The following is a 25,186-nucleotide window of genomic DNA, read 5'->3' on the forward strand; positions in this document are numbered from 1 at the left end:
TCTCATAATAAGCTAAGAACCTGTACAAAATTTCTCGTTGCGTAAAGACCGTGTCACCTCCTCGTTCCGTTAAGGCCAAGATCGGTGAACCCCATGATATCGGATTGGCTAGCCATGCCAGCAGCGATCCTGCCTTATCACCCTCATCGTACGCTCGTGTAATATAGGCCTTGTAGTTATTGTTCCTCAGTCCTTTCCACCTCCCCCGCCACAGCTTCCTTGGCTGCCACCACCTCCTCCTGCATTTCAGGGTGGCCAGGTCGAACTAATTCAACTACCTTCAGCTTACTCGCAGCTTTTCCTACTTCCTGTAGCAAGATCTTCCTCACCCCCATGTGTTTACTGATGCAAATCCCCCGTATCACTACTTTAAATGCGTCCCACTCTATCACCCTCGTAGTTGCTGTGAAAATAATGTGTTATTCCCTCTCCTATGGCGCTGTGGAAAGCCGGGTCGTCCAACGTTTCAGGCCGAAGCCTCCATGTTGGAATAGCCGACCGCGCTGTCAACCAACGCAAGTCAAATAACAGTGGATTATGGTCTTATAACGTTCGTGTGAGATATTCTGTGTGCGCCACTAAGGGAGCTATCTGCGACGAGCACAAGACTGCATCCAATCTAACATGTAACTCGTGCACTGCTGAAAAGTAGGAATATTCTCTGGCCAGCGGGTGTTGTGTGCGCCACACGTCTATCAAACCCCATTTAGTCTGCCAATTCAATCGTCCCTTGGCCGATCTATGCACAGGAGAGTCCAGTAAAGGTGGGTGCGATCTATCCAGGGACACATCAACAATAGAGTTAAAATCTACCCCCATTATCACTGTAATGTGCTAATGAGCCAGACAGTTGTTCAAAAAAGCCTGCCTGTTCAGTGTTTGGAGCGTAAATACTACACAGTGCAACTTCCTTCCCTCTTAGTCTCCCTTCCACGGCCACAAATCTGCCATCAGGGTCAATAGTTTGCTTCATGACCTGGAACGGCACCACCGCCCGTATCCATATCAGTACTCCTCTAGCAAATGCTGAATATGCCGTGCTGAATACCTGCCCTCTCCATCTTCATTGCAGAGCTATTCCCTCCGCCTTTGTGAGGTGCGTTTCTTGGAGCAGCGCTATGTGTATTCCCCTTCTAACCAAATAGGCATGTATCTTGTGCCTTCTTGTCATCGTGTGCAAGCCCCTCACATTCCAGGTAAGACATCTTAAATCAGGTGTTGTCCCCATTACTGCTCAGTACCACCTTCATTACTTCATTCCCCGCATCCGACACACCGGTGGTTCCCCCATTCCCTCCCCTTCTCCAAACTCCCCTGACCCATCCCCCTCCCAAGAACAGGACCTAGAACAACATAGTTAGCCCCCATCCAAACCTTTGTAACAACTAAGTCTTCACTTAGCCCACCAGTCGTCACTGATGGCATGCCTTAAGGGCAACAGGGGTGCTCAGTGCCGGCCAGTGACCCTGTGCTTTTCGGTTCTAAACCCACTGCAAACCCCCTCCAGAAACATGACATTCCCGTTCCCCAACCCCCCTCCAGACACTGTGCCAGACCTCCATAAGTTCTCAACCCTTGCTCTGGTTCGCCATTGTGGGCTCCAACCCTAAGGTCATCTCTACTATATGTCCAATAGGCTCATCAATAAATCTGCATCTCTATTCAGCCATCATCCCTCGCTCCCAACAACCCCATTTCACTCAATCATTATCTAGGTCTACTCATCCAGCAGTTCATCCGCCGTTCCCGGAGTGACCGACGGTGCTTGTACGCTTTCGACTCCTGATGTGTCAGTGACCGAGTGCTCAACTTCCTTCTCAGCATCCATGTCCTTCTGTGAGTTTCCCAACAGTTCACTGGAGATATCCGTTACTGCCTTAAGGACGTCCCGTCGTTGCACCTCAGTTTGTGACAACGTCGGTTTATGCAGTCCGCACCGTCGGCGTCATATCCTCTGCGATTTGCGAAGTTGTTGGCCCTCCACGCGTTCAGACGTTTGACGCTCTGGGCCTTCTTTACCCGCTCTGTAGGACTCTAACCACTCCCACGCTTCCTCAGGCATTTCGTGGAAGTGAGTCCTTCCATCCCGCGCTATCCTCAATTTAGCCGGGAACAACAAAGAGTACTGCAAGCCTTCTGCCCTCAATTCCTTTTTGATCGACTGGAAGGACGCCCGTCGGAGTTGGATCTCAAAGGTATAGTCCGGGAACAGGGTTACCTTACTATTACCTACATGGAAGGGGCCATCAGTACGGCTTTCTGGAGCAACAAGTCCCTGTCCCTGAAGTGCAGCAGCCGTGCTATCACCGGTCTAGGGGGTCGTCCCTGTTGCGGCGGTTTCGCAGGGACCCTATGCGCTCTTTCTAGGGTATAGTAGGTTGACAATCCCTCAGGAGCTACCACCGTTTTCAGCCAGTACTCTAGGTAGCGCACCATATCTGGCCCTTCCGCTTTTTCCGGCAGTCCCACTACGCGTATGTTGTTCCTTCTGTTCCTACTTTCCACATCCTTGGCTCGTTTTTCCAGCACTCGAATGCGCTCCAGCACATTGGCCACTGTCGCAGTCAGCGTGGTCTGCGCGGATACCACCTCCTGAAGTGCCTTTTCCACGGTCTCAACTCTATCCTTTAATTTTGAATGGTCCGCTCGCAAGAGTCCTAGGCCTGTCGCCACTTGTGCAATGTCTTGTTGTAGGGCTGCTCGGGAATCCGCTATGGCCGCCAAGATTTTGTCAAATTGTAATTGTATGCCCGATTCCTGATGAGTCTCCTGCAATTCCTGTTAATTTTGGGACTAGAGCTCAGTGTCAGATTGCTGCTGCGACTCCTCTTTTTTCGCTCTTGGTTTGCCCATGATAATGGTTGGTTAATATCCTCAACAAAGTTTCACGCTCCTTCCCTACTCTCGTTGATATCCGCGGGGCTCAGTGATCCCCCCCTTCCCAAGTTCGCCTTGAGTGTTCAGTCCCCAGTCTGTTCTCCCTTCAGACACCAGTTCGGCCCAGCGCCACTCCATCAAACATCCTCACACTGAGCACCCCTCATTCGCAGCAGCTCCTGTGTTTCGTTCGAAAGGCCGCGGTCTCACCTTTGTTTTGAAATCGCCCTTGGGTTGTGGTGTAGTTCTCCAGGATACACAATTCCAAGCTACGGTCCGTGTATCCCTGTCATGCGTCACACCTTGGGCCCTCATAAGCCCTGCATCCCGGCCCTATGTTGTGGCGTTCCTCTTATCGCCGTCATTTTCTGATGCAGGCAAGATGGTGCCCCTTTTTCCCCCAAGCGTCCCACGAACGTCCTGTTGCTCAGCCCGTTGTCGCCGCGGGTCCTGCGTTTCTGCTCCTCTTGTGCCTTCCTGCCGTTTACAGGGGACCAGTCAACCTCCCACAGCTCTCAGTGCCATGCTCAATCCAGTGCGCAGATCGCTGTAGTCCCGGGGCTCCTCAGCCGCCTTCAGGGCTCGTCGCTCCGTTTCCCGTCTGCGCTCGCTCACCAGGGCTGGACCGCCTGTCGTCCGCGTGGCCGTTTATCCTCCTCCGAGAATGCTCATCTCTGTTCTGCTCGCCGTAGGAGCTGCGCTCCGGTGGTGTTCGCGCTTCCATTCTCAGGGCTCCAGCTTCCGTTCTCCCCTCGCTGCCAATGGGCCACCGTGTGGATCCTCCAGGCGGCGTGTACCGCGATCGACCCTTTCAGCCTAACGCTTCCCGATTTTCGGCTACTCGCAAGCTTTCTCCCTGCCAGACGTGTTCTATGCCCCCCTCTGCTCCCTGGCAGTCCTGGCTCCCCACTCTCGCGGCCCGACTCGGTCGTCCCCTTTATGCATTCGCCGCCATTTTCTCCGTCTTCCCAGCCTCCGTCCTCATTCTAATTCTCTTCCCGATAGCCGCGATTTATCCCCGGCTCGGGAGCGAGTTGCTGTCCCAACTTGGTTCCCTTGTTCACTCTCACCGTCCAGAGGGGTATCGGGTCTGGTTTATTCACTTTTCAGGATTTCTACGGAGGTTCTCAGTGGAGCTCAGCGCTCACGCTGTCATCCGCATTGGCCTCCAAGCCACGCCCCCCAGCCAGTAGAATTTCTCTAAGATGGTTTTTTCGGTTTTCTCCTCGCAAAAATGCCCGCCCAATAGGTGACTATGTGCCAGGAATAGCAACTTCTCTCTATACTGTTGGGGAACCATTAGCTGATGTGGCATATTCCTCCCCCTTACCAGGTTGTTAGGACTAGAAGCATGTAAGCGCTTCCCGCACTACAAGTCCCAGAATGCCTCACCAGGGAGAATGGTAGTGTGCTGTCCCATGCTGCCATTGAGACCCGTCATATGATCTGAAGGGAGGTTCATAATACTCTCCTACCAATATGGCGGTGCTTGGTTTTCCTTGCTGAACCCTCCTTTGACCTTTCAACAGCCTCTCCCTGCAATACCGTCTTGAATATCCGTGTTTGTTCAAGAAGACTAGTGTATTCCTTTCCTTTATACCTTCACTCTTGCAACTCCTTTATCGAGGTATTGGAGCGCCTGGATTCTCCCCTTTTCCCACTCTCTGATCCCCTGCCTCTCTGAGAAACAAACCATTCCACAAGGCGTTTTTCTTTTTCAACTTGAACTTTATTGCTTCGAACAATGCTGCATTCTTGAACTCATCGGTAGCGTGGTTGTGAGGTTATTGCTGACGGTTGCAACACCTGTGTTTGCCGAATACGAAAAACTGGTTTGAGTCGTGTTTGGGAAACACCGTTGCTCGAGTATACCGGATCCTGCACTTTAGAACCAGCCGTTTATCGTTAAAACGCATGGACGCGTTTCTTCTCTGTGACCTGCAACCGTGAATTAAGCCGCTGCCCGCTGTATATCAAAACGCGAGGACGCGTTTATTTTGTTTTCTTTATTAGAGGCGTGCAAGCCTCGTGTACTGCAAACGCTGGATGCGTCTTTTCTGGATGGATATGTTGAGAAGGATTCCTTAACTTATGGTTCTTTTTGCCCTAATTATATGAGGAATGCGATCGTTTCTCCACTATTTTGCACCCTACAGAGTACAGCGGCAACCCTGCTTTTCTTTTCAAAGAGAGACCATCCAAAAAGTACTTATCTTGAAGTTATTTTCAAGAGTCTCTAAACCTCTTTTGGGGCACCTTGGTTCATCAGGTCAGGTAAGTGTGGGACAGCACAGTACAAGTGGCCATATGTTAGGTAAGTCTGTTAAGCTATCATACGTATGCTAACTTCTATCATATGTGTTTATTTTCTCCACACTGCAGTGAGCTGAGTTGAAACCTACCTGCATTACTACCCGCTTCCTTGGCAGACCTATGGTTTTTTGGTATCTCTCTTTTAGTGAGATAGGCACTCTCTCCTTGGTGTTCCTTGAATCACTTAGAGGGTGGTATCTTTCTGAAAGACAGTGATACTTCCATCGCTTCCGAGGAGATTGGCCTTCTGCCTAGATATACTTCCAAGCCCGACATAGGTACAGTAATCCCTTTTTGGAAATAAATTGAGGACCTATTTGATTTGGGTCTCCCTCTTCCATGGCTTTGTTCCAAGCCTCTCTTAAGGTGGGATCTTCTCTCTGGGCAGAAAAGAAACCTCGATCATATTGCCAAATAAGTGGTTCGGTCTTACGGGTTTAAGGCTGCTCTGGTCCAGTCTCTTTTTTCTCTTTTTTTCTGTTTTCCACTTTTCTTCGGCTTGCCTTCTGGAAACCCGGGTTCTGGCTCTTGTGGAAAAGGAGCGGTACTCCTCCACTCCTCCCCTTCTGTCCATGTCTCTCTCACTAATTTTGACATATGTGGGTAGTCATTCCCTAACACTAGGGTTTCAGGTAGTTTGGGAACAAGACCTACCCGCAGGGGATGGGCATCTATGGCTGGGTCATGCTGTATCTGAACCTCAGTGGCGAGATACGTTTGAGTATCCCCATGAATACATTGTATGTTAACATGACCCATGGGTTGAGGGATGCCTCCGGGGATGGTTTGGGGTTGTATTACACTTTGTAAACAACCGGTGTCTATTAAGGCCTGTCTTCTTTCCCCATTAACTAGGACCTCTCTGTGATAGGAAAAACTGGAGCTGGAGGGACTACAACAGTAGGTAGGAGTGAGGCCAACCTCTATGGGCTCCTCTTTCTGGGGGCATACTGTGGCTATGTGCCCAAAAGCCCCACAGTTATAACACTGAGGTCCTGGTTGAGGTGTTGCCCTGACAGGTACTGGCATGGGACTAGGTAAAAGGGTGACAGTTTCTGGTTTAGTAGAGGGTTGTTTAGTTGGTCAGATGGGGGTATTCCCTGGTTGTTTCCAATGATGATCATCTCGTCCTTTTTGCAGTTCTTGCGCCCTATAAAAGGCACTGGCTATTTCAATGGCACTTTCTAGAGTTAGGCCTCTATGCTGGCGTACCCATTTCTGTAAATGGGGGTACAAAGAACTCAAATACTGTTCAAGATAGATTTTTTCCATGATCTCTTCTTTGGTCGCTGTTTGGGGCTTTAGCCATCTGTCCATCATATCCCTAATACGATAAGCCAGAGCCCTGGGAGTTTCTTGTGGCCCCCTCCTTGATTTGTCTCAATTTTATACGATAGGTGTCCTCATCTATCCCCAATCTTTCCAGTATATTCTTCTTTATTTCTTCATATGGGGTAAGTCCTTGAGGGTTAACTGCCTGGTAGGCTGCCTGCAAATCCCCTGAGAGAAGGGGACCCAGATATTGTAGAAAAAACAATGGAGGAGTAACCCCTCGTGGGTAGGGAGAAAAATAACTCTCTAATAATGAGCACAAGAGCTCTGGTTAGCAAATTTTGCCCCAACCTGTTACTGGATAAGGCATATCCTTATAGAAGACCCCTCACTCACCAACCTGGTTGGTGACATGCTTCATCATTGGGGTCCCACCCCATAAGCCGAGTGCCTACGGGGTGTGCTGCGACACCTGATTACAGTGGAGCTGGTTTCGTTTTTATGTGTTCAAGACTATCAAAAAATGTGTATTAAAAAGGGCCAACACTACTCACTTCAAGTATTTATTCTTGAGCGCTTGAACCCTTAGTAAAAATCAAGTGTGGCACCTTTGCCTAATTAGGAAGGCTTTGGTGTCAGAAAGTCGTGTTAAAATATATAAAAAAATAGCGAAAGTGTGCTATGTGATTGTGAATATACAAAATTATTGTTTAAAAAGGTCTACATGTTTCAACCCATACATGGATTCAAGGGTTTTCGTCAGGACCGTAGGTGATTTGAACTGGGTGGTCCGCCCGCGCTAAGGAGCGTCCTGCCCTAGTTCAATTTAGAGATCGTAAATAAGGATCTCGTGCAAAAAGGTGCGTTTTTCACTTTTGGAAAAAACCTGTGACAAGACAGAGAAACAAAAAACAGGAAGGGGTCACGCACAGGGGTAGACAAAATGGATTGTACCACATATAACATATATATTCATGATCATTAGGACAATCATAATATCCACGTGTGGAATCATACCAGCATATCACTATTGTGATTAGAACATATCTATTGCGTGGGTGGCAACAGAAATATAGTGATAAAATGCCGGGAGGTGCCTTTCAATCAAAGGGCAGCCGCCAAATGAGGGGTGTCGATATGGTTTGGCGTCTGTAATACGTGAAAAACAGGGGTCGATAAATGGGAGAGTGACCTATTAGCGTGCTGCGCTGTGATCGGCTGCCAAATAGATGTGAGCAGTCGTGAGAAAAACCGTCTCAATAGTATTGGGGCGGCTAGATTGTGCTTACGCTTGGAAGCGAGAGTCTCGCTTCATAGGCACCAGCGTAACCAAGTTGACAGGATTCCGTCTCCTGTAGATTAAAAACAACAACAAGTATCTAGTGTTAGCGCTTTGGTAAAAGCGCTTTTACAGTCGAATATTGCCCCAAGCAAAATTACGGGTGATCGTTCCCGCATAGCGATCCTTCAAGTGTACTTACTTGTCGCTTCTGTTCATCAGACCGATTAACCTACTTGGTTCTTGCTCGGCGTGCCCCGTGGAGTGTCTCCGGTGTCTGTTTGCCGGTAATGTGAACACTTCCTCGTTGGGCGTGGCCGGGTCACGTGTGGTGAGCACGTGATCCGGAGGTGGCCAATCACAGTGTTCAGTGAACACTGTTGTAGGACAACCCCAGGTAAAGCAGTGTTTACTTCGCCATGGTAACGGTTGTAATGCTCTAAGGCGGACAGCGCTCGCTTAGCTGAGTCATAGTTCTAGGGTATTTTTTCGTGTTTCTGAGCAAAAGCATAGATGTGAATGGGGAGTATGTACAAGGTGTTAAGTGTACAGAGAATGCTTACAGGGAATAGGAAAACAGGCAAAGTTGCCGTTAGGAGGCTTTTGTAAACCGGAACAGGCATAGGATAACTCCATGTGGTGGGTCTGGATTCCAACATGCTCTCTTATGTCAATACATTGTTCCACGGGATATTATCGTTTAAGCCGGTTTTGTGCGTGGAAAGTCTGTAGACCCATCTCTGTTCCTTCTCGTATAGGCGTTTGTCTAGGTTTGTACCAGGTTGTACTTGTTCAATTATTGTCCATTTTATGTCATCAGCAGTGTGACCTACCGATAAAAAATGTTCAGTAAGCTTTGGATTTGTCTTTTTGCACCTGATGGTGCTCCTGTGCTCTCCGATGCGAAGTTTTATTTTTCTACTGGTCATTCCTATATAATGCAAGTTGCATGGACATGTCAATCTGTAGATGACATTCTCGCTATTGCAGTTAGTCTGCCCTCTTATTGTCCACACTTTGTTGGGTTCCAACAGTAGTGTTTTTGTATTTGTGGTGAAGGGGCAGACACTGCAACTTCCGCATTTATAGTGACCAGTTACCTTAGGTAGACCCCAGAGATTAGTTTGTGTTTCTTTTCTAGGGTGTAACGCTAGGGGTCTGGTATTGACTACTGCATCTTTTATGCTTCGTGCTCTTTTGAAAGAGAATAAAGGTTTGTTCCATCTTAGATTGCCTGTGTTCAGAATGTTCCAGTGTTTTTTTTTTATTCTTGATACGTCATTGGATATAGTGTTATATGTTGTAACACACGTCAAAGGTATCTCTTCCGGGACCCTTTCTTTTGGTTCCAAGAGCGCTGCGCGAGGCTGATTACGAGCTCGCTTCTGGCTTTTCTGGAGGATTCTGTTTGGGTAACCTCTGTTTTGAAGTTTCTGAGAAAGGTCTTTGGCTTGGCTCTTGTAATCATTTAGTTCACTACAATTCCTACGGATTCTAAGGTATTGCCCGTATGGTAAATTTTCGCGTAGGGGTCTGGGGTGAAAGCTTTCAAAACGGAGGAGGTTATTTTTGGCAGTAGGTTTATAATGGGTAATAGTAGTCAGTTTCCCATCTTTTTTTGTGATTTTAACGTCTAGGAAGACCAGGGTGTCACTGTTTTTTTCATATGTGAACTTTAGGTGATTGTCTCGAGTGTTTATCCAGTTGAAGAAAGAGGTTAGTGACTCCTCTGAGCCTTTCCAAATGGTTAGCACATCGTCGATGTACCTACGCCATATCAGGAGATTAGAGCTATAGGGGTTTGTATCGCTGAGGATGTATTTCTCTTCAAAGTCAAATACATACAAACCCGCTATGCTTGGAGCAAAAGAACTGCCCATGGATGTCCCACCTGTTTGTAGGAATATTTGACCTTCAAACTCGAAATAATTCCTTTTTAGTGCTAGCCTTGCACACTCGAGGATAAAGTTTTTGGGTGTTCTTGATGTCCATGTTTCCTTCTCTAGAGCTCTTTCTAGTACTTCCAGCGTTGCATCCTGAGGGATGCTGGTGTACAGGCTCTCAATGTCAAAACTCACCAGGATGGTGTCATTATCCACAGTGAGTTGGTCAAGGATTTGTAAGAGACTCTTTGTGTCCTGTAGGTATGTGCTGGTTCTTTGCACCATGGCTTTGAAAAAAACGTCACAAAATTGTGACAGTGGTTCGAGGACTGATCCCAAACCAGAGACAATTGGTCTACCTGGCGGTGGTGTCCTGTTTTTATGTATCTTGGGGAGGGTATAAAAGTAGGGGATTCTGCCTTCGCTTTTGCAAAGGAAATTTGCCTCCTGTTTCGATATGAACCCCTCTGTTTCTGCATATTCCACTAGCGATGTTATCTCGCTTTTCAAGTCTTCTGTGGGATCCACTGGTAGTCTCCGATAACTGTTGTCATCTGCTAGGAGTCGCAGACATTCGGTTTGGTAAGCTGTGCGATCTTGCACAACAATTCCTCCACCTTTGTCCGCAGGTTTTATTACAATTGTTTCACAATTCCGCAGAGTTTCGAGGGCGACCCTTTCCTGATTGGTCAGGTTCATGAATTGTTTCTTAGGTTTAGTGTTCTCAATTTCATTGAAAACTGCCTGCTCGAAAGTGGAAACTTCCACAGGTATCAAGTGTGGCGGGGGGGTGAAAGTGGCTTTGTTTCTCAGACCCGTTTCGTTAGGATCTGGATTCTCCTCAGAGATCGGTCTTTTTTCGAAGAAAGCTTTTAGTCTAAGTTTTCTAAAAAAGGAGGAGAGTTCACAGTGAAGTCTGAATTTGTCCAGATTCGCTGTCGGGACAAATCCTAAGCCTTTATTCAGAACTGATTCTTCCTCTGTGCTCAGTGGTCTACTTGCGAGGTTGGTTATTAGGTTTTCCGGTTGCTCGGTCCTGCCTGTTGCGGTCTGGGCTTGTTCTGATTCGCACTCGGATCTTCCGCTGCCCAGTGTACATGTGCTCCCTGGTTTTGATTTCTTCGTTTTCGCAGCTGCGAGAGTTGGATAAAACACATAAGACACCACACTACACTTGCCAAACCCTTTGGCAACATGGCCGAAAACCAGGGTCTATCATATACCTCTGCTGAGGTCGATGAGATCATGAGTGACCTATCCGTGTTCGCAGATGCTAATATAGCACAAAGTATTTCAACAACAAAAGATTGGGAGAATCTTACAGAGATGAAAAGAAACAGAATTAGGACCATCTTGCATGGGACAATTCTAAAAGAATACTTGAGTAACAGTATGGCTCCTAAAGGGCTATTGGTTTCAAATGCACCACGCATTTTTCTTGAAGACGAAGCTTTTCGTAAGGACTGGGCGGCCATAGCATGGCACTGCACGCACGATTGGATCGTTTTGATATTAAAGACAGCCTTAAGACTGTCCGAAAAAATACAAGTCGAGATCCAGGTGACAGAAAGCCACATGAAAACTACGATTACAGGCTTTAAGAAAAAACTGGATGAATTAAACAAGGAAATGACAGACTATAAAGACAATTTGACCCAGCAAAAAGTACAAAAGTTCCAGAAGGATCTAAAGAAATTCTCTTATACCAAGGCATACCCATACTCTGACCCAGAGTTTACCCCTCAATCTAAAGGAGAAGATACCTCAGATGCCTCCAGTAATGCCTCAAGCAATACTTCTAATTCGAGTACAAATTCTGGAGGAAGCAATTCCAAACCAAGAGGGAGAGGACGGGGTAGAGGTCAAGGGAACTGGTCACATTACGCATTGGTACCAATGCAAGGACCACCTGATCCATACTACCACCCACAAAATATGCCAATGTATGGCTGGCAACCACCGTTCCAGCAGCCATTTTTTCAACCAAACCCATACACACCCCCTTTTTTATACCGGGGCGGAAGGGGAAGGGGAAAACGAAGAAATCAAAACCAGGGAGCACATGTACACTGGGCAGCGGAAGATCCGAGTGCGAATCAGAACAAGCCCAGACCGCAACAGGCAGGACCGAGCAACCGGAAAACCTAATAACCAACCTCGCAAGTAGACCACTGAGCACAGAGGAAGAATCAGTTCTGAATAAAGGCTTAGGATTTGTCCCGACAGCGAATCTGGACAAATTCAGACTTCACTGTGAACTCTCCTCCTTTTTTAGAAAACTTAGACTAAAAGCTTTCTTCGAAAAAAGACCGATCTCTGAGGAGAATCCAGATCCTAACGAAACGGGTCTGAGAAACAAAGCCACTTTCACCCCCCCGCCACACTTGATACCTGTGGAAGTTTCCACTTTCGAGCAGGCAGTTTTCAATGAAATTGAGAACACTAAACCTAAGAAACAATTCATGAACCTGACCAATCAGGAAAGGGTCGCCCTCGAAACTCTGCGGAATTGTGAAACAATTGTAATAAAACCTGCGGACAAAGGTGGAGGAATTGTTGTGCAAGATCGCACAGCTTACCAAACCGAATGTCTGCGACTCCTAGCAGATGACAACAGTTATCGGAGACTACCAGTGGATCCCACAGAAGACTTGAAAAGCGAGATAACATCGCTAGTGGAATATGCAGAAACAGAGGGGTTCATATCGAAACAGGAGGCAAATTTCCTTTGCAAAAGCGAAGGCAGAATCCCCTACTTTTATACCCTCCCCAAGATACATAAAAACAGGACACCACCGCCAGGTAGACCAATTGTCTCTGGTTTGGGATCAGTCCTCGAACCACTGTCACAATTTTGTGACGTTTTTTTCAAAGCCATGGTGCAAAGAACCAGCACATACCTACAGGACACAAAGAGTCTCTTACAAATCCTTGACCAACTCACTGTGGATAATGACACCATCCTGGTGAGTTTTGACATTGAGAGCCTGTACACCAGCATCCCTCAGGATGCAACGCTGGAAGTACTAGAAAGAGCTCTAGAGAAGGAAACATGGACATCAAGAACACCCAAAAACTTTATCCTCGAGTGTGCAAGGCTAGCACTAAAAAGGAATTATTTCGAGTTTGAAGGTCAAATATTCCTACAAACAGGTGGGACATCCATGGGCAGTTCTTTTGCTCCAAGCATAGCGGGTTTGTATGTATTTGACTTTGAAGAGAAATACATCCTCAGCGATACAAACCCCTATAGCTCTAATCTCCTGATATGGCGTAGGTACATCGACGATGTGCTAACCATTTGGAAAGGCTCAGAGGAGTCACTAACCTCTTTCTTCAACTGGATAAACACTCGAGACAATCACCTAAAGTTCACATATGAAAAAAACAGTGACACCCTGGTCTTCCTAGACGTTAAAATCACAAAAAAAGATGGGAAACTGACTACTATTACCCATTATAAACCTACTGCCAAAAATAACCTCCTCCGTTTTGAAAGCTTTCACCCCAGACCCCTACGCGAAAATTTACCATACGGGCAATACCTTAGAATCCGTAGGAATTGTAGTGAACTAAATGATTACAAGAGCCAAGCCAAAGACCTTTCTCAGAAACTTCAAAACAGAGGTTACCCAAACAGAATCCTCCAGAAAAGCCAGAAGCGAGCTCGTAATCAGCCTCGCGCAGCGCTCTTGGAACCAAAAGAAAGGGTCCCGGAAGAGATACCTTTGACGTGTGTTACAACATATAACACTATATCCAATGACGTATCAAGAATAATAAAAAAACACTGGAACATTCTGAACACAGGCAATCTAAGATGGAACAAACCTTTATTCTCTTTCAAAAGAGCACGAAGCATAAAAGATGCAGTAGTCAATACCAGACCCCTAGCGTTACACCCTAGAAAAGAAACACAAACTAATCTCTGGGGTCTACCTAAGGTAACTGGTCACTATAAATGCGGAAGTTGCAGTGTCTGCCCCTTCACCACAAATACAAAAACACTACTGTTGGAACCCAACAAAGTGTGGACAATAAGAGGGCAGACTAACTGCAATAGCGAGAATGTCATCTACAGATTGACATGTCCATGCAACTTGCATTATATAGGAATGACCAGTAGAAAAATAAAACTTCGCATCGGAGAGCACAGGAGCACCATCAGGTGCAAAAAGACAAATACAAAGCTTACTGAACATTTTTTATCGGTAGGTCACACTGCTGATGACATAAAATGGACAATAATTGAACAAGTACAACCTGGTACAAACCTAGACAAACGCCTATACGAGAAGGAACAGAGATGGGTCTACAGACTTTCCACGCACAAAACCGGCTTAAACGATAATATCCCGTGGAACAATGTATTGACATAAGAGAGCATGTTGGAATCCAGACCCACCACATGGAGTTATCCTATGCCTGTTCCGGTTTACAAAAGCCTCCTAACGGCAACTTTGCCTGTTTTCCTATTCCCTGTAAGCATTCTCTGTACACTTAACACCTTGTACATACTCCCCATTCACATCTATGCTTTTGCTCAGAAACACGAAAAAATACCCTAGAACTATGACTCAGCTAAGCGAGCGCTGTCCGCCTTAGAGCATTACAACCGTTACCATGGCGAAGTAAACACTGCTTTACCTGGGGTTGTCCTACAACAGTGTTCACTGAACACTGTGATTGGCCACCTCCGGATCACGTGCTCACCACACGTGACCCGGCCACGCCCAACGAGGAAGTGTTCACATTACCGGCAAACAGACACCGGAGACACTCCACGGGGCACGCCGAGCAAGAACCAAGTAGGTTAATCGGTCTGATGAACAGAAGCGACAAGTAAGTACACTTGAAGGATCGCTATGCGGGAACGATCACCCGTAATTTTGCTTGGGGCAATATTCGACTGTAAAAGCGCTTTTACCAAAGCGCTAACACTAGATACTTGTTGTTGTTTTTAATCTACAGGAGACGGAATCCTGTCAACTTGGTTACGCTGGTGCCTATGAAGCGAGACTCTCGCTTCCAAGCGTAAGCACAATCTAGCCGCCCCAATACTATTGAGACGGTTTTTCTCACGACTGCTCACATCTATTTGGCAGCCGATCACAGCGCAGCACGCTAATAGGTCACTCTCCCATTTATCGACCCCTGTTTTTCACGTATTACAGACGCCAAACCATATCGACACCCCTCATTTGGCGGCTGCCCTTTGATTGAAAGGCACCTCCCGGCATTTTATCACTATATTTCTGTTGCCACCCACGCAATAGATATGTTCTAATCACAATAGTGATATGCTGGTATGATTCCACACGTGGATATTATGATTGTCCTAATGATCATGAATATATATGTTATATGTGGTACAATCCATTTTGTCTACCCCTGTGCGTGACCCCTTCCTGTTTTTTGTTTCTCTGTCTTGTCACAGGTTTTTTCCAAAAGTGAAAAACGCACCTTTTTGCACGAGATCCTTATTTACGATCTCTAAATTGAACTAGGGCAGGACGCTCCTTAGCGCGGGCGGACCACCCAGTTCAAATCACCTACGGTCCTGACGAAAACCCTTGAATCCATGTATGGGTTGAAACATGTAGACCTTTTTAAACAATAATTTTGTATATTCACAATCACATAGCACACTTTCGCTATTTTTTTATATATTTTAACACGACTTTCTGACACCAAAGCCTTCCTAATTAGGCAAAGGTGCCACACTTGATTTTTACTAAGGGTTCAAGCGCTCAAGAATAAATACTTGAAGTGAGTAGTGTTGGCCCTTTTTAATACACATTTTTTGATAGTCTTGAACACATAAAAACGAAACCAGCTCCACTGTAATCAGGTGTCGCAGCACACCCCGTAGGCACTCGGCTTATGGGGTGGGACCCCAATGATGAAGCATGTCACCAACCAGGTTGGTGAGTGAGGGGTCTTCTATAAGGATATGCCTTATCCAGTAACAGGTTGGGGCAAAATTTGCTAACCAGAGCTCTTGTGCTCATTATTAGAGAGTTATTTTTCTCCCTACCCACGAGGGGTTACTCCTCCATTGTTTTTTCTAGATTAATTGGGGGACCAGGAGTTCCCACCTCACATAGTGCCTAGCATTATTATCTTTCCCTCTCTCTCTCCATTGTTGTAAAGACCCAGATATTGTCCCCATTTATCTAGGGACCATCCAGCAGCTCGAACCATTTGCTCAAAATTGGAAAAGAAAAAATGAGGATCTTCTCCCTCGATGTATTTCTGAAAAACAACTGAGGGTAAGCCTGTATGTCCTCGAGGTTGACTAAGCGTATCAGCCAACTTCCCTATAACATTTTCCTGGGCTTGGCTCTGGGCTGAGAGCATCTTGTGGAGTTTCTCTCGGTCTTCCTGTGCAACAGCTAAGAATTTCTCCATTATCCTGCCAAGTTTTTCTTGTCCTTCGGCCATTTTCTAAAACGCAGTCTCCATTTTCCTGGATCCCACTTCTGACACTAGATGTGAGAGGGACGGGCGGGAAAAGAAGCTAGGAGGTCTTATGCGTAGATCTATGTTGGCGTATTTATTCAAATCACAGTGTACACACAAAAAAAAACACAGGTGAGATTTTGTGGGTGTTGGTTTCTGGATGGTGCTTGAGATTTCTCTGCCGGTTTCCTCCTCTCCCGGTGGGCGGTGATGACATTACCCCGGGTACCGTGGAAAGAGAAGAGACAAAGGCAATAAGTATGGCTGTCACAGGCTTTGGGCTTGGTAAAAGAGTACCATCACCAAGGAGGTAGGGAACACCGGGTGCATTCGGATTAAGGGCAGTGCAGAGGCTGAGTAGGGAACGTGCTCAAATGATGGGGTAAAATATGCAGAAGTCTCAACTCTTCCCTTACATCAGGTCACGAGCTTAAGTATGGTGCTAAACAGTCAATGCCAATGTCTAGGAGGCAACAACAGGGACGGCAACAAGCAGGGATGGAAAGCCAGGGCTAAGAAACTTAAAAAGGTGCGCCCGCTCCCCTCCCCTCAGCAAATGGAAGGGAAAGAAAAAGGCAAACACTTTCAATCCCCGTGCCTGTACTCCCAATAATGTTATCTCCCTCCCCCAACCCCCTCGCCTGATTCACATACAGCGAAAGCCGTAACTCTCCAGAGTTACGGCGGTATACAGGCGTCCTCCGGGGGCGTCCACCAATCCTCGGACCAGGCCTCTGCTTCACCGGTGATGTCGTCCTCGTTCTCCGCTGTGAAGGAGCTGATCTTGGGTGGGTCCTCGTCAGGTCCAGCCGTCTTCAGGGTTTCCAGGTTCCTCCCGTCCGGGTTCTGTGTGTCGTCCTCCTTGCTCCTGGCGTCTTCTGGGTTCCGTCCTTCTCCCGCCAGGTCCGCCTTTCTAATGCCCTAGGCCTCCTCCCATTGTCGTTTCTCTTCCCTGGGCGTTCCTGCAGGGAAGAGGAGCTGGGGTTAGTTAACCTTCGCTTGTCTGGTGCGGCGGATGGCAACACGTCCTGAGAGCCCCGGCAGGGGTCTATCAGGGGGGTAAAAGCGGGCTCCTCCTCACAATGGGGCTGTAATTTTTAGCACTCTTAATTGGTACTATTCATTGATTTATAAAGTTTTATATAGCGCGAACATGATCCCGAGGGATATCAGAGCGCTTCACCATTACGGGAGGGACAATGTTCAGGGATGTACAGGCGTCAAATACATATCAAACGAAACAGTTACAAAGAGTGAATCAAACCATCACAATAGCTTAGAATAGCGGATCTGGGAGGGGAAGAAAAGATTAATGAAGGAAATATAGCAAATCAGTACCAGACGTGAAGGTGTAAGTCCAGTGTCTTACAGCAGATGAGCCAAACCCAAATTAAGATAAGAACTTGCTCATAAGGAATCTTTTACTTCCAGTTTGAAAGCAACCGTGGAGGTGAGTCTGTGAACTTCAGGAGGGAGAGAGTTCCAGATCCTCTGGGCAGAGCCAGAGAAAGCTCTTTGACATGTTCTCTTTTTGCGTTAGACCAGTAAAGGTTGAAATCACCAAGGAAGATTTGGAACACTACTGAATCGACATTACCGGCAATGATTTCCATTAATTGCTCAATGAAGGAGAGATTGTCCCCCAGGGGGATGATAGAATGTATGTAGTTTACATACCGGGAGGTGGTTACTTGAGATTTTGGGACAAAGGTATTCACTGGAGGAAAGTGTAGAGGACTCAGAGTGAGAGACCAAATGTGTACACCGATGTATACAAGCTAGGCCACCGCCCTGCTTCTTCGATCTGTTGAGACAAATTATGTCATGGGAAGGAGGCACTAGGAGGTCTAGGATAGGAGTGGAATAGGGATTCAACCAAGAGTCAGTGAGGATGACGATATCAATCTCATTGTGTTGGATGAGGTTGAAGATATCAGAGGTGTGTTTACTGGCTGATCTGCAGTTGAACAGTAGGCATTTAATTTGTCCCGGTGTGTGGGAGGGAGGCATCTGTGTGATGTTCACCCGCTTGAGGTTGTCGTTATTTATTATTCTCTGAGGTTGTGTGGGGGTTCTCTGTTTGGGTTAGCGTGAATGGCTTGAATTTGACCGAGATGAGTCTTGTTGGTGTCTAAGGTAAGGGAATAAGAGGAGAGCAGATCATTGCTATCATTAGACGCTAGATCGGTCTTCGTCCTTCTGGGCCGGGAGTGGACTTTAGGGAGAGGTAAGGTACCAAATGTGGAGAGGGAAGGATGCTGGACAGGGCAAGTTTTCACGCTAGAGGGGACTCTGGCCAAATTTCGAAGGGAGAGCAGGGAGCTGATCAAGGGGAGATGCTCAATTGAGAGGGCTTTCAAGACATGAAGTTCGGCTGTAAGAAGGTGCAACTGAAGAGATATATCATCAAGGTGTGCCACCAGGTCTGAGTGCTGGGTGAGGGGTAAAGGATGTGTGGGGGGATCAGGTAGAGAGGTGGGGCCACAAAGGGGGCCCGAGAGGTCTAAGGCGATATTGCTAAGTTCCGGGGGGGAGTTGGCCTTGAGGATTTACAATGTTCCTGAAAGCTTGGAAAGAGGGGCTGGGGAATGTGAGAGGACAGGTGGGCGAATTGCCTGTATGTCAGTGGTGGTCAAATGGGGTTGAGGGGGTTTGGCTGATCATGATCTGAAGAGGAGCGTTGCCAAGTCGTCTGCCTAGCACACAGCTTTCCAAACTTTCCATGTTGGTGACACACCTTTTTGTGAAAAACATTTCAGGGACACGGTAACGCGAGCTCATGAGTTGTAATGCCACTTCCTGTAATGCCACCTGTGATGTCACAAGCTGTGATGTTACTTCATGCGATGTCATGCACCATGATGTCACTTGCATACTGCCTAACGGCCGTTTCTAGGTGTTTTGCCGCCCTAGGCGAGAATTGAAAAATGCCGCCCCCTCCCTTTTACTACCATCACTCTCTCCCCCTGTCATCCAGGCAAGAAGAACTAATGCATTAGATATAAAAGAACTTGGAAAGTCTGGAAGTGACAAAATGGTTGTGTTTTGCCCAGAAAGCAAATTACAGCAAGATAAACAGCAGGTGCCAAATTACTACAGTGAACCAGCTATATTGCCCAGTTCATGATTACACTGGCATACATCTTGTGCTGCTCAGGTCACAAAGCTTACGATTCGAAATAGCACGCTCTTGTACCTTGCAGGTATATCTCCAAATGGTTTGCCATGGAAGGATGCAGCAGGAGGCATTTATTTAGCTACACATAACATGGAGCTGGTAATGTTTTGACAAAAATGATATCATTTCGTTGAAAAAATTATATGCATCCAATAAAAGGTTATATTCCTAATAGCCCCCACCTCCATTTGGGATGGTGAGAATAAGGGTGAATTTGTTCCTGAATATTAGCAGAACATAGAAGGAACATATCGGCAGGATTCAGTATTGTAGAGTAAACTTGACTATTACACAAAAAATTAAGTTGTTCATTTATGACAAGTGTATCTTGAGTGCATACCATTTACTATTTTCTTTCATTTTTGTGAAGGGAAATATTAAAGAGTGCAGAAAAACAATGTGCTCTGAATGGTGTTGACATGTTTGGGATGCATTCTTCACACTCACATACTCCATTAGTAAATGGGCATTACTATAAAAGAACACTGTTTACTATCTGTTTTGTTGGACCCAGCATAGGAAATGATCTCTCAATCAGTATTCTTTTAATGCTATAAGGGAAGAGCCAGTTCCATTCTTTACATGCTTATCAGGGGAGAACTCTTATCTTGAAGGAAGAGAATCCCAAGTCTCCTCTTCATCCTGATGTGCTTAACATCCCCATGTTTAGTTCACCACCAAATATGACCACTGGAACCTGTCCTTGTTGTTCGTCCTCCTAGACCTGTATAAACAAGGACCACACGTCCTCGAGGGCACAGAACTTCCCAAAAGTGGAAATATTTGTTTTATATACATTTATGACCATGGAGAACAATGCTGACACATCTGGAAAAATCATTCTGAAATAGAGTGTGTCTGTATTCTCAGAAGGTACCCTTGCCAAACTGTAGTAGATCACTGCGCTGCAACGCACATAGAAGCCACCGTTACCCCTTTGCATACACGTGCTAGACAGATACTGCAGTGTGTCTGACAAAAAGTAGAGGGTTTCTAACTTTACCACCAAGGGAATCAGCAACCTGAATTATTTAGCACTGACAACTCCTGGGTGCTAGTGAAACAGAACACCCGGACTTGAACCTGCAGCATTGGGCTGCCTCTAATTTGGGACCATCCGGGTGACAAACATAATTTACTCTCCAACAAAAATTCTTTCCTCCACGTTACCTCAATTACTTTTGAGATTGGGAAAAGATATTCGACAAATTGCTATCACTTTTGCACAGAAACCCTGTTCACTCATTTGCAGGATGCACACTAGTCCAGAGCATAGACCACTAAACTTTACATATTTCAAACACCCTGCAGCTACGACTCCATACCTGGCCACAAGTCTATTTATTAGATAATCTCATCAGCTCAGAGCTCTGCTTTGAACGTTTTAAAAACTACCTTTACCTCCTGTTGCAGACAAAGCAGGAGAGGGTGTTCTCAACGCCCTTACCGTATGGCTGAGATAAAAGTGCACCCCTTAAGTGTTTTGAGCAGCGCGTGCCACAAAGCACACACATCACAATGAAGCAGTAGAAATGGGAGATCGCAATAAAGAACAACATTTTTTTTAGTGAAAAAGAAAACTTAAGTTAAAAGAGAAACTGAATTTCTGCAAGTACCATTTGTACGTTTACTGTTGTAACGCTCACAATAAACAAATTGAATCAGGAAAACATGCAACTGGGGTAAAACTTAAGCAAGTTTTTTAACCAAGAATATCTAAACATTTGTAAATCCATACAGTACATATGCATTAACTTGTGTATGGTAATAATATTTTTGTGAATCAGGCCCACGTGGAATATCCTCTTGGATTTTCACCTCAAAAGTCGAACGGGAACATAATAAAAAGAAATAAGCAAGCAGCGTTTGACACACAAAAACACAAATTCTTGGTATAAACCAGACATGAAAGAAAAACAAGCAATAGAATTGGGTGAGGAGCTTCGTGATTGAAAATGTTGATGTTTATGTATAGCTCTCAATTAATACTTTACATTTTGAGTTTCTGGTGGCTGTGACATGATTCAATGTTTCCAAGCTCAGCTAATGAGAGGAAACACTCCCCTTACGTATTTTGTCCTCAATCCCAAAAATAATTGGCAGGGAAACTACAGACCTGGATGAAAGATGACAGACGGTAACTTTACTTTTCAACTACATAATTATACATACAGGTTACCTGTCAGAAAGGGAAAACTCAATTACACAAATTTGATTTACATAGACGACATTTGTCTGCTCTTCACATTAGTCATAATGTAATTTGGCCAACCTAAACATTTTTAATAGTCATACTATACGGTATGTAGTCAACTGTAGGCCAAAAGGCATCCTCGAAAATACAGGTAAATATAGAATCATAGTGATTTATAAAGAACCTGGACCTTTACCTGTAACTATTCATATCATTATTGACTTAGCATATGCAGATGTTCTCCCCTCATTACTTAACGAAGCATGGTCTGTGTTTTTTATCATTTGGACAAAGTGCAGACAGCTGAGGTGAGAAGCCAATATGTATCTTGCTAAACGTTCTCCCGCACTGTAAGGGAACATTTGACATCGAGGCTACATGGGCAGTGACGGGACTAAGAAAATTAAAACGTGCGACGTTCGCTTCACCACTTACCCCAGTGATGACAGCTGTGTTTCCAGCGGCGAAAACGCAGGTGGTGGCCAAGAGCACGATAAAGCACCTCAGCTTTGTCATGGCGCCTCCTGCTGTGTTTTTTAAAAAGTGCAGCGAGAGAGCAGGGCGGGCGTGACGAAGTTGAAAGATAGCTTGGAGCTGTGCAGAGGCATACGCGAGCCCTTTCAGGTGTAAATGTAAATGTCCAGGAATTTATATAGCGCAAATCACCACGCGGTTTCTAAGCGCTTGCTTAGGGAACCCGTCCTGGTATTCCCCTGTGAGATAACCCCGGCAGGGTATCCGCAAGGTGAAAGCCAGGCATCCCGCCGCGAGGGGCCGTTGTGGAGATTAAGCAAGCTATTGCCCAGAGTCGCAGAGTGTGAACCCGTGAATCGAGTAGGCACCGGAGCGAGAATTGTCGAGTCCATGGACATTTTAGGACTCAAGACCCCGCCGAGCCGGGAATTGAACCCTGGTCCCGGGCTGACCTCTGCTTCCAGGTCTGCCTCCTCTAACCAGTGAGCAAGTATTAGAAATGTGCGCCTCACTTTACACAACACCTTGCCACTGGAGGCTATTCCCTAACGGCCACATGCATCATTGTAGGATTTTGCAATTCCTAAATTGCGAAAATTAAGGAATCGCAATTTAGGAATTGCAAAATCCTATGCCTCAAGAAATCTTAAAAGTTTTTAGGATTTCTTAATTTTCTGTATTTGCGATTCCTTAATTGCGAATCGCAATTAAGGAATGGCATTACATTGATTCCTATGGGCCTAGAGGCCCATAGGAATCAATGCCTTTTTGCGAATTTTATTTTGCGAATGACAAGTTGTTGATGCATTTCAAGGGTGCTGAGTGGGGTCCAAAGGACCCCCCCTGCACCCTTGAAATGTTTTTTTAAGTGCAAGTTTCACACACACATGTCCAAAGGACATGTGTGTGTGTAACATGACACTTTCAAAAATGCTTTTTTTAGCATTTTTGAAAGATTTCGCAAATTAACACGAGGGTCAACCTCGTGTTAATTTGCACCTCCTATTTGCAAATTCGCATTTTTTAAAACATTCATGCATTGCATTTAAGGAATCGCACACATTTTTTAAAATTGTTTCATGCATACCAAAAAGAGATTTTGGAATCGCAAACGGACGAATTTTCCGATTCGCACCGTTTGCGACTCCAAAATCGTTTGATGCATGTGGCCGTTAGAGTGTAAAGGATCGCAAATTTGCAATGGCTGACTGCTGATGATCCCGTGGAAGGCGTGCAGCGCGCACCCTTTTTCCTATGTAGACGTTTCTTTTGCCGCCCTAGCCCTTTTGTCGCCCTAGGCGGCCACCTAGTCCTGCCTAATGGTAGAAACGGCCCACTTGGTAGCAGTTAAACGACCCGGTGTAAATCGATCAGGTCTGGAACCCAAGACTCTCATAAGGAGACGACTGTTGCACAACAGCAGTGCCCCAGAGGCTTGCTCCATATATATAGCTACCAAGACAATCCCAGGCTGTGAACTTATGGGTTTTTCTATTAATGATCAGGGGGGCGCACTTTACTCAGGCCTACTGTGCTATAGATCTCCGGCTAGTGCCCTATCTGCTGTAATGGAACTTATTGATGTTATCTACGAGTTCTCTAACACGCACACGAGGCTAATAGTGCTGGGTGACTTTAATCTATGGCCAGATGGCCCGACCGACTCCGCTTTTAAAGAGTTGGTTCAGGCTAACGGTAACATCCAGCTACAGCAGTTGGTACTCTCGCAGACACACGTAAAGGGTCATGCTCTCGATCTTATTTTTGCTGACGCCGACCAAGTGGCCATACGAAGCATCCTTCCTCAGTGTTGGATGGACCATGCACTTTTTCACTTTCATCTTTCATTCCCCACCCCATCTATGAAGAAACGCAATGTGGGAGCCACTAAGGTGGGCAGACAATGGTCGAAGCTCCTGAAACTTTCTCCATGCCCCACTTTGCTTTCAGATGGCATTAGGTTGGGTGATAATGTGGCGGCCAGCTATGAGACTCTTAGTCAACGAATTCTAACGTCTCTGGACTCACTGGCTCCCCTTCAAAAACTAGAGGCAGAACAAAACAGGCAATGCCATGGTTCTCAGACGAACTCCACCAGCTCAAGCACCATTGTAAACGGGCTGAGCGGAAGTGGAGAAAGTTATACCTTGAGTCTGATAGAGCTCTTTTTAAACAGGCTCTGGCGACCTATAAAGCCCAGATCAAGCAGGCCAAGGCCAGCTTCCTAGAGGAATCACTCTTGGCAGCGGAGAATAAGTCCCAGACCTTATTCAAAATCGTGAAAGATTTGGCATCTCCCGCTAGCACCGTCAAGAACATTCCCGCCACTCAAACTCTATGTAACGCACTGGCCTCGGCCTTTGAGGATAAGATCACAACAATCCTGAATAATCTTGGCACACCGCCTGGTTCCATCGCCCACACTTTGGACCACTCCACCTCTATGGCTGTTCCTGTGCTTGATGCCAGCTCTGCGCAATTGAACATTTTCCCTTCGCCGTCCTTTGAAGATTTCTGTGCACTGGCAGATGGGGTATCCTCGGGCTCGCCTTTAGACCCTCTTCCACCTAAATTCTGGAAACTTTTCCGGGAAGAGCTCTTCCCGCCGCTCTTCTCCATCTGCTGTCAGTCCCTTGAGTCGGCACAGGTTCCGGACTGCTGGAAGTTGGCAGTGGTATCCCCTCTCCTAAAAAAGGACACTTTGGACCCTACCTGTCCAGCAAACTATAGACCCATTTCGTTGCTCCCATTCCCAATTAAAATCTTGGAGAAACTGGTGACTAAACATCTTTCCAGTTTTATGGAGAGCAACGCATGCCTGGACGTGGCCCAGTTTGGCTTCAGACCTGCCCACGGGACGGAGTCTGCATTGGTGACAGTGCTAGATGACCTGCGGACGCGTGCCGACCAAGGTCGAGCTGCTTTCTTATTATTATTAATTATTATTTTTCTTAGTATTACTCGACATGTCGGCCGCGTTCGACACGGTCAGCCATACGATCCTGATTAGGAGACTGGAGGAAATAGGGGTATCGGGACTGGCTCTGGATTGGCTGGTGTCCTATCTCGACAACCAACACCAAATGGTTGCCCTGCCGCCCTTTAAATCTAACACCAGAAAGGTGGGAGAGGGAGTGCCCCAAGGATCGGCCATCAGCCCGATCCTGTTCAATCTCTACCTCCGCCCCCTGATCCAGTTGATAAAATCCTACGGCATAGCAGTCACCAACTATGCGGATGACACCCAACTTGTC

This window comes from Lissotriton helveticus, chromosome 7 (genome assembly GCF_964261635.1).
Source record: "Lissotriton helveticus chromosome 7, aLisHel1.1, whole genome shotgun sequence".
NCBI classification, from domain to species: Eukaryota; Metazoa; Chordata; class Amphibia; order Caudata; family Salamandridae; genus Lissotriton; species Lissotriton helveticus.